We start from the raw sequence: 9953 nt of genomic DNA, 5'->3' as shown, positions 1-9953 counted from the left end.
ACTCGCTTTATTGTGGTGGTCTGGAAATGACCCTGCTGTGTCTCTGAGATGTGCTTGTATGCATACCTTATGACCCAGTCATATCACTCCTAGGTATATATTTGTATCTGTGTGTTCAGGCTGCCATAACAAAATACCTCAGACTGCGTGGCTAAACGACAGAAATTTGTTTCTCACAGTTCTGAAGACTGCAAAGTCCAAGATCTAGATATCAGCCAATTGTGTTCTTGGTGAGTTTTCTTTCTGGCTTGTAGCTCTGTCTTGCTGTATCATCCCATGACAGAAAAAGCTAGTTCTGGTGTCTGTCTTTTCCTCTTCTGATAAGGGCACCATCCCTATCAGATTGAAGTCCCATCTTTATGACCCCATTTAACCTTTTTCACCTCCTCATGGACCCCACCTCCAGATATAGTCACGTTGGGTATTAGGACTTCAACATATGAATTTTGAGGGGACACAAACATTCAGCCTATAACAATACCCAATAGAATTGTGTGCATATGTTTTCCAAAAGGCATGTAGTAGAATTTTCATAGCAGCATTATTCATATTTGTAATACTCGACCTGGAAATTACTCAAATTACTGCTCTATTAATAGTAGAGCAGATAGACAAACTGTGGCATAGTCACATGATGGAATGCTATGTAACAACGAGAAGGAATGGTTTAGAATCACATACAATGTGCATGAACCTCACAAACATAAGAGTGAAAGAAGCCAGACATTGAAGTTCTAACTATATGATTTCATTTATATAAACTATAAAAACTGGCCACAACTCATTTACGCTATTAAAAGGCAAGATAGTGGTCATTCTTAGCAGGTGAGATGCGGGGTGTGGTGGTGGGCAGTGACTAGAAGGAGTCTGAGGAGGCTTCTGGGGGACTGGGATTATTCTCTCACTGCCTCCATCTCTCCCTCTTTATTCTTTTGTTTCTATAGCTTAAAAAACAAGACTTTATTTTTTTAGAGTAGTTTTAGGCTCACAGAAAAATTAGGAGGAAGGTACACAGACTTCTCATACACCCCCTACCCTCCTATATGCATAGCTTCTCCCATTATCAATATCCCCACCAGAGGATATATTTGTTATAATTGATGAACCAACAAATTATTCTTCCTTGATCTGGTGTCTGGTTAAATGGGTGTATTCAGTTTGTGAAAATTATTTTAACTAAGCACATATGATATGTGCACTCTTCTGTATATGTATATCATGTATCAAAAAGTTTGAAAACAGCAATGAGTTCTACAGGTACTATTATATATTAACACATCCTATTATTAGCATTTATGAAGTATGTACAGAGAACATATATAGTGGACATGACCCAAACGTGACCTTGTACATACATAGAAAATTCTCATGTTGTTTATACAACCTTACTGTGAGATCCTGATTTAGTCACATATTTATTATAATATGATATACAAGAAAGTAGGGTCGGCATGTAGATTTTAATTCACCGCTATTCTCAGAAGAATTATAAACAAGATACTGGGTACATATGTCAGCATGTTGGTAAAAGGTAAAGTACTTATGAAAAGGGATATAAATGTTTGCATTTAGGATTTTGTTTACATTTTGAGCTTTAAGGGTTAAAGGAAAGAAGGACCATAGAGATAATTCATATTCCAGCTTGCTTTGGAAATTAAAAACAGATACCCAAAAGAGCCACCCAAATCTGCTAGGAACCTAAATCTACTTAATAGCTCAGGGCCTTCTAAGCCAAGCTCGGTACCAGAGGAGTGGTGATGAGTTACCCCTACAGCTGGATGAATGCTCATTGATTGTCCCCACTGTCATCAGTGGCAAACAGTGCTCATTGGTCCATTCCTATACCTTTGTGTCTGCCCTGGCAAAGATAATATACATTGATTTTATGCAAAGTTATCCTCATGGAAGCTCTGAGTTATGGTAGAAGTCATTAGGAAAGGAAGGAACTACTGTATTTTTATCTAGATCTTGAGTCCTCCTGTGGAACTGATTGATGTTCTGACAGCCCCTCCAGAGGCTGGCTGGCAGCTGGGGCTGCTGTTACAAAAAGCAGCAAGAAGAATTAACTCTGGTAAAACATTTTACCCTAAACATAGTGGGCACAGAATCTCATCCAAAAGCATCTTGTGTCTACACTACATTCAAGTTCTCCCCCCACTGGAATATAAACTTTTTAGGGACAGAGATTTATGTTTGTTTTGTTAACCTTTGTGATTGAGTACTTAGGACAGTATTTGGCGTATGGTAAGTGTTCTACTTGTTGAATAAATGAAAAAAAAAACGTGGGTAAAGTGAATACAAGTAGTGTGTTTGAGGGATGTTGGAGAAAAGAAATTACAATATGTAGGGTCAGTGGTTTTAATTTAATTAAAATTTTAATTTGGTAGTTGGAGAAATTAAACTACAGAATAGGTAAGAAATTTACTCAAAATCATATACCAGAATCAAGAATTAACATTCTGGCTTCCTAGCTTTCAGTGAGCTTTTCATTAGGAAACATTTCTATTCCTTTATGCTGTGGATGCTAGGATCTGGTGGCAAGGAGACATGTTCGTGAATTTTTGAAACCAGATAATGACTCATGCTGGTAGATAACACAATCCATTTTATGAGCATGTTACCAACATTACAAATCTTCATAATATGTAGTCATGGTTTGTGGAAGCATTTGAGAACATGGCCAAGTAAATTCACCTTGTCACATGATCCATAATTATGGTTCTAGCTTTGTAAAGTGAGCCATGTTTTACTAACAGATACATTCCTGAAATGCATGACATTTTTTTAAATTTTATTTTTAATTTTTATTTTTTTATTGTGAAATAAATATTTAAAAAAAATTAGTTTCAGCTGTACAACACAGTGCAATAGTTATACTTTTTACCCCTCAAAGTGACAACCCCTCCCCCAATCCGCTGCCCCACTTTCCCTCCCATATCATACATATCTATTACAGTTCCCTTCACTCCACTCCCACACTATACTCCATGTCCCGTGACTATATGTATATATATTCACTTATAATTGACATACAATATTATACAACATCAGCTTCAGGTGTACAGTGCAGTGATCAAGCCTCTACTCCATCCATGAAGCGGTCTCCCTAACAAGATATGTGACCATCTGACACCCTACAAAATATTTACAACATTATTAATTATATTCCTCAAACTATCTTTCATATCCCTGTGGCAATATTGTAGTTACCTATTTATGCTGTCTAACCCCTTCCCCTTCTCCCTCATCCCCACCCCGCTCCCAGCTAGCAACTTTCATATCAAATTCCTAAGATATTTTGGCTTTATAGCTGATCTTCAACTGACAGTGGCTCTGAGCGTGTTAGCTCTAAGTTTTTATGCCCCCTTCCCAGTCTCACTGTCAAGTAGTTAATGACCTATAAACAAATATGGAGATGCCTTAAGGGGGCTCTCCATTTAAAGGGGCCTTGGATCATTATATAATAGAAATATTGTAGTCCACCTGATCTATGATTCATCAGTTTACATTTTTGAAGTGATGTTTCACTGGCATTTTCAGATGGGACAGGTTCTTAATTTACTGTACAATAACATTACATTTTATCATATTTTTTCCTTTCAGGGGAAAACTTTCAAAAATGTTCATCTACATTTGTAGTTTCCATGGTGTGAAATACCCTTCTATTTGTGTGTGAATGGACGAGCACATTTCAGTTTCTTAAGCTACAAGTGGCCACAGAGGGTAATAACATCAACATAATAATATCGGCTAGTTCCTGAGTATTTATTCATGCTAGATAGTTTCCACCTATTGTCTTGTTTAAACAACGATCCAAAGCAGGGCTTCATTTTCCTCGTTTTCAAGCTGAGGAAGCTTAATGTCAGAAGTTAGAGAGGTTAAAATAGTCGCCCGCAGTCACAGAGCAGGTCAGTGGTGGAGCTGAGATTTGAACCTATCTTGGCAGCACTCAAAACCTCATGCTCTAAGTTAAAAAGAGTCACATGATGTCAGACTTAGATATAAATGTAGCGAACACAATTTAATACCCCTGAGAAGTCGCAGAATCAGTAAGGACACAAGAAATAGCATTCAAGATCCAAAATATGGTCCATCTAGTCCAAAAGTCAAAGGAAATTTAGGGACCTACATGATGACTCAAAAAAAAAACCAAACAGGGCCAGCCGAGTGGCGTGATGGTTAAGAACTGGCTTGGGACGCCAGAGGGCCCCGGTTCGGATCCCACATATGAGGGCCAGTGACACTTCCCTCCACAGCTAAGATGCTGAACAACAGCTCAACCTGGAGCTGGGTTGCCATGAGTCACTGGCGACGGCGTAGGCTGCAGCCCCTGTGGCAGTGGGTTGCCATGGGCTACCGTGTGTAGCCAGCAGCCAGCGTGAGCGGCCAGCAGCCGCAGTGAGCGGCTGTCCAGAAGCCGGCGACTGATCTGCCTCGCCTGGGAAGAGCGCAATGATGGTGCCAACTTGGGCCAGTGAAGCAACGTCCTCCACAACTAGACTGAAGAACAAAATGACAGCAACTTGTCTGTTCCCCTTCCCCCAATTCCCCAGCGCTGTTCCCATCCCCCAGTTCCCCAATAAAAATCTTTAACAACAAAAAACAAAAACCCCCCAAAAAAGAAACAAAAAAATAATTTTTCATAACTGGATCACTGCAAAATCTGCTGTAAAAGAACTATTTCTATGTATGTTGAAAGTACCTTTAAAATACGTTTAAAATTGAGAGCCACGCATTGAGGAGTTTGGGAGCCACCAACAAAGATCCCAAATCTAAGCAAGTTATCAAGCCCTAAAACTTGGGTTTTATTTGGGGAACCTGAATAAAGAGTACATGGGAATTCTTTTCTGTAAGTCTAAAATTTTATTCAGATTTAAAAGTTTAGTTTTAGAAACTTGGGTTTTAATGGAGAGAGAGCATCTGGCCATAATTTGAATGATATGAGTAATACTGCTGCTATGGCTAATAGGCACATTTAGTCCAAGCCAGCATTTCAGTGAACCGCAACTTGTGGTTCAGCTCTTTCTTTTTATTCCTTATTGCTGTTTCTAATAAAGCAAGATGTTAAAGCTAACTACATGCTCTATTAATTATATGAAGGTGAACTTGAGGCATATTTGTTACTGAAGATGATTAATAATTACCAGTTCTGCACACGTTTCTGGTGCATTTCAGTAAATAAACAGGGTACATTGTTGGGTAGTAATTGATTAATTAGCACATTCATCCTACACAGCCCAATGGTCTAAGGATGCTGAGTTTGAGATATTGCTCATAATTATTACAAGAAACAAATCTGTTCCATTTCTCAGTTTATTCTTCTGTACGCTAAGTTCTTTTTTTTCTAAATCGAATGTTTAATGGTTCAAAACCTTATAGGTTTTATTCAGATAAATCAACTCATGAAAAATTGCTAGTCATAATCTCAGAATCTTGTTTTTGTGTGAACTAGGGTGAAAACTTTTACCAGGCTAATTTTAACATGAGATCTTGCTGTTAAACTGGATCAAATACTGTAAATATAGGGCACTTCCCCACCACGCAGGAAATGCTCATTGAGCACCTATGCGCAACAGGGGCACTGGAATCTCATTTGCTTCCCAACCACATCAAATAAGCTCTGGATTGCAAGTGTCATCAGGTTAGCACTTCGCATCACCAAGTAAATATGCTGTGTAATCTTCAGAGAAGTATAACAGCATGTATCGGTCGCCATTTTAACTACACGGTAATTTAGGATATATATTTTTTTTCTCATTTATTGAGCCAGCATGTAGTGGAAAGACAGTTTAGTTGAGAGAGCTTTGGAGAAGGAGTCAGTGGTCCCGGGTTCTACTCTCTCAGTATTCTTTCTTAAGAAGTTATATGACTCTGGGCACATCACAACCCCCTTCTCTAAGCATGGATTACTCATCCGTAAAATACAGGCTTCAGCTAGGGACGATGAGGTACAGGGAGGAGACCAGCCTGCAGAGACAGATAGACAGAGGTTTAAGTCTGGACTCCCTATTGCTGGTTTTATTTTTATTTTTTTTAGGGAAATTATTTAAGCTCTCTGAGTTTCTGCCCTGCTTCCTTAAGTTTACCATAAGAATCAAATGAGATACGAAAATAGTTTGTAAACTATAAAGTATCATATGCATATAAGGCATTGTTAATATTATTATCTTAACTGGTTGACATTAGCATGGTGTGTATTTAAAGGATGCATCAGAATGCCCATGTGCTGGTCAAACAATAGGGAATTATTAACATCCTTTATTCCGTTATTAAAATCACACTGGGTAAGAATTTCCAATGTGTCTTCAGATTTTATTGCTAAGTGAAAAACACAGTCTGCAAAACAGTATGTCTGATACGATTCTATTAAAAATGATATACACAAAGATAAAAGAATATATATAGGATATATATAGATATATATGATAAAAGAACAAATGCAATATATATTAATTGAGCAACTTGTACTACTGATAGGCACTGTTCTAGGTGCTGTGGCTATATCATTATACTTACAATCCACTGGGTGAGACAGATAATAAAAAATAAATCTATTATGTGATACCACATATTGTTAATTGCTTTGAAGAAAAGTAAAGCAAGGTAAGGGGATAGAGAGTAAGGGCGCTGCTACATTAAAGAAGGTAGGAGGGACCCCTTCACAGGGGTGGACACTCTGACCTAGTGATGGCTGAGCAGAGCCTGAATGCCATGAGTGAGTGAGCCAGGCAAACCTCTGGGAGGAGAATGTGCCAGGCAGAAGGAACGGCAAACGCAGAGGCCCTAGGTAGGAATAATAGCAGATATACCCCAAAACCTTACCTGTAATTATCCCCAGGTGGTGAAATAATTGCTGCTTTTAAAATTTCTTCCTGGTACTTTCCTGTTTTTCGAAAGTTTTTCTTTTTTTAATTTATTTGTTTTTTTGAAGAAGCTATGTGATCCTATTTTTTTTTATCATAAGCAAATGTTCTATCATTAGGAAATTAAAAATACTCTACGAAGTAATCTTACATCAGCTATGAGTTTTTGTTTCCTTGGTTTTAGTGCCAAGAATCTATGAGTTGATGGTGAGAATGAAGGAAGCAGGGAGATTTCTGTCCTGGCAATGAAGTTTCAAGTGTTTTAGCCATAATGGTCAGTGTGGGCTTTACAGAGGGGTATAGAATTATCCTGCTTTCAGCTCCCTGTTCAAGCCTTGCTGCAGGGATGTCAGAACATTTCCTAGAAAAACCTATGCCTACCGGTGTGTAGATGCGGCCCAGGAAACACAGTGCATTTTAGGAGGTCTGTAAAAATATAGGATTAAAGGTGCCAGGTAAAACCAGTTTCACCATCTTACTTGTATGTCTCACTTACGCAGCAGTAAGAACACATCTACTACATAGCAAAATAGAATGTTACAAAACACATCTTCCATCTCATTTTGAGTCCAGGTACAAATTAAAGAAAAGCTCAGAGAGCACTCCAGCTATTCATCCTGTCGCTGTGAAGCAGATATAAAAAGGAGACATTCTCTGGCTTATACAGGGACAAAAATGTACATTTAAAGCTTTTATTGTCATTTCTATTCCATCTATTTGCACCAAGATCTTCAAGTACAGAAGGTACACATTTCATCAGTTTAGATAAAAATGCTTTCAAAATAAAATGTTCCCATTCCTTTAGGTGATTAGCAATACCTAAGAACTCAGTGCTAGAAAGTGAAAACCTAAAAAATGAAAGACATGATCCTAGTCTAAAGGATATATTTGGCTTGCTACTGTCATCAATCAAAATGATTCCTTCCAAGAGAAAACTGTTTGCATCGCAATGAACTATTTTAAAATGATAAAATATTTTGTAACAAGTTAAAATCATAGCCCTTTTGGATAGCATATGGGGGAGTTTAAGAGGTTGCACAAAGTCACAAAGTATTTTCATCCATTACTTCCAGTAAATGGAAGAGGAAGCTAGGAAAAGAAATCACCTCTTTGTATGATACATAAATTTTTTTCCTTTTGATATGTTGATGGTGGTGGCATAGAATAATAAAATATTAAAGCTGGGAGGAAGTCTACTATCAGTTCCACTTTCTTATTTTACAAACCAGAAAAATGGGGGCTAGGGAGGATAAATTACTTGTTCATTAAGGAAAGAGCGAAAACTAAAACCCATTAAGACATTTATAGCTTAAAGCAGATGTTATATGCATTACATACATATATATTTACATTTATATATATAATTACATATACATTTAGAATAACTACAAATGCCACTTAGTCACTATCTATACCTCCAAATATTTGCAGAAGCATTTATCCTTTTATGAATCTCTGCATTAGTAGATATAGCACTTAAGTCACTGTCTGGTGTGGATTCTAGAATATTCAGACTAAGTGAATTAAGTTCAGAATAAAACATTCAATTCATCGTGCTAGGGAAAACACTATTACTATCTGGTGGCAATTTTGGGAACCTGGAGCAGGGAGGTGGTTATGATATTCCCAGTCCATGTCCCTAAGTTCACTATCATTTTGGATAACAGAACTTAGAATGAAGACATTTATATATTTTTCTCTCCCAAACTCCTTCAAATTAGAGTTTTGTTTCACTTGCTCCACTAATTAAAAAGAAGTTCATTATAAAATAGAAAATACAGAAAGAAAAAACAAATCCGCCATTAAGAAGTAAGCATTGTTAACATTTTGTGGGTTCATCTTTACAGTCTTGTGTGTGTGCGCACACACACACACACACACACACACACATATATATATATATATATATATATACACACACACACTTTTTAAAAAGTCGTGCTATTTTAAAATATGCTTCTTCACTTAATAATAATTAAATATGATTTCATTTTCCTCTAATGTAACATGGTTGTTTTTTTTAAACAGCTTCTTTGGGGTATAATTGATATTCAAACACTGCATATATTGAAGGTATACGGTTTGTTAAGTTTTGGCTTAAGTTTTGGTCTCCAAGAGACCATTTTCACAATCAACATAGTGAAAATATCCATCACCCCTAGAATTTTTCTTCTGCTCCTTGTAATCCTCCTGCTCCTCTGCACTGCCCCACCCTACATCCCACATCCAGGCAACCGTTGACCTGCTTTTTGTCAGGGTAGTTTATATTTTCTGAAATGTTATATAAATAGATATGTGATCTTTTTTTGTCTGGATTTTTTTCATTCAGCTTATTATATTGAGATTCATGTCTTTGAGTTTATCAATAGTTCTTTCCTTTTCATTGCTGAGTAGTATTCCATTGCAAGGATATCCCAGACTTTGTTTATCCATTTACCTGTTGACAGATATTTGGGTTGTTTCCAGTTTTTGACTATTACAAATAAAGCTGCTGTGAACATTCACGTACACATCTTTTGTAGATGCTTTCTTTTCTATTGCGTAAAAGACTAGGAGTGGAATGTCTGGATCATACAATAGGTGTAGTGACATGATTTTTAAATGGCTATATATGGTCCCTTATGTATACCTATTTCATAATTTTGTAAAATATCTTTATTAAAAATATAGCTAACATACAATATTATATTAGTTTCAGGGGTGCACCATAGTTAGTCAACATTTATATACCTAAAGAAGTGATCACCATGATAAGTCCAGCAACCATTTGACACTGTACTATGCTATCACAATATTAGTAATTATATTTCCTATGCTGTACATTACATCTCCATGACTTATTTGTTTTATACCTGGAAATTTGGACCTCTTATTCTCTTCCCGCCTTTTAAATTTTATCCATTACAGTTGACATTCAATATTATTTTATATATATTTTTTTCTTTTTTAAAATCTTGGTATATACATATAATGGAATATTATTCAGTTTTTTTTTGTTTTTTTTTAAAGATTTTTATTGGGGAATTGGGGGGATGGGAACAGTGCTGGGGAATTGGGGGAAGGGGAACAGACAAGTTGCTGTCGTTTTTT

The sequence above is a fragment of the Hipposideros armiger genome, unplaced genomic scaffold, assembly GCF_001890085.2.
Source record: "Hipposideros armiger isolate ML-2016 unplaced genomic scaffold, ASM189008v1 scaffold_110, whole genome shotgun sequence".
Classification (NCBI taxonomy): domain Eukaryota; kingdom Metazoa; phylum Chordata; class Mammalia; order Chiroptera; family Hipposideridae; genus Hipposideros; species Hipposideros armiger.
This window is presented reverse-complemented; position numbering follows the sequence as displayed.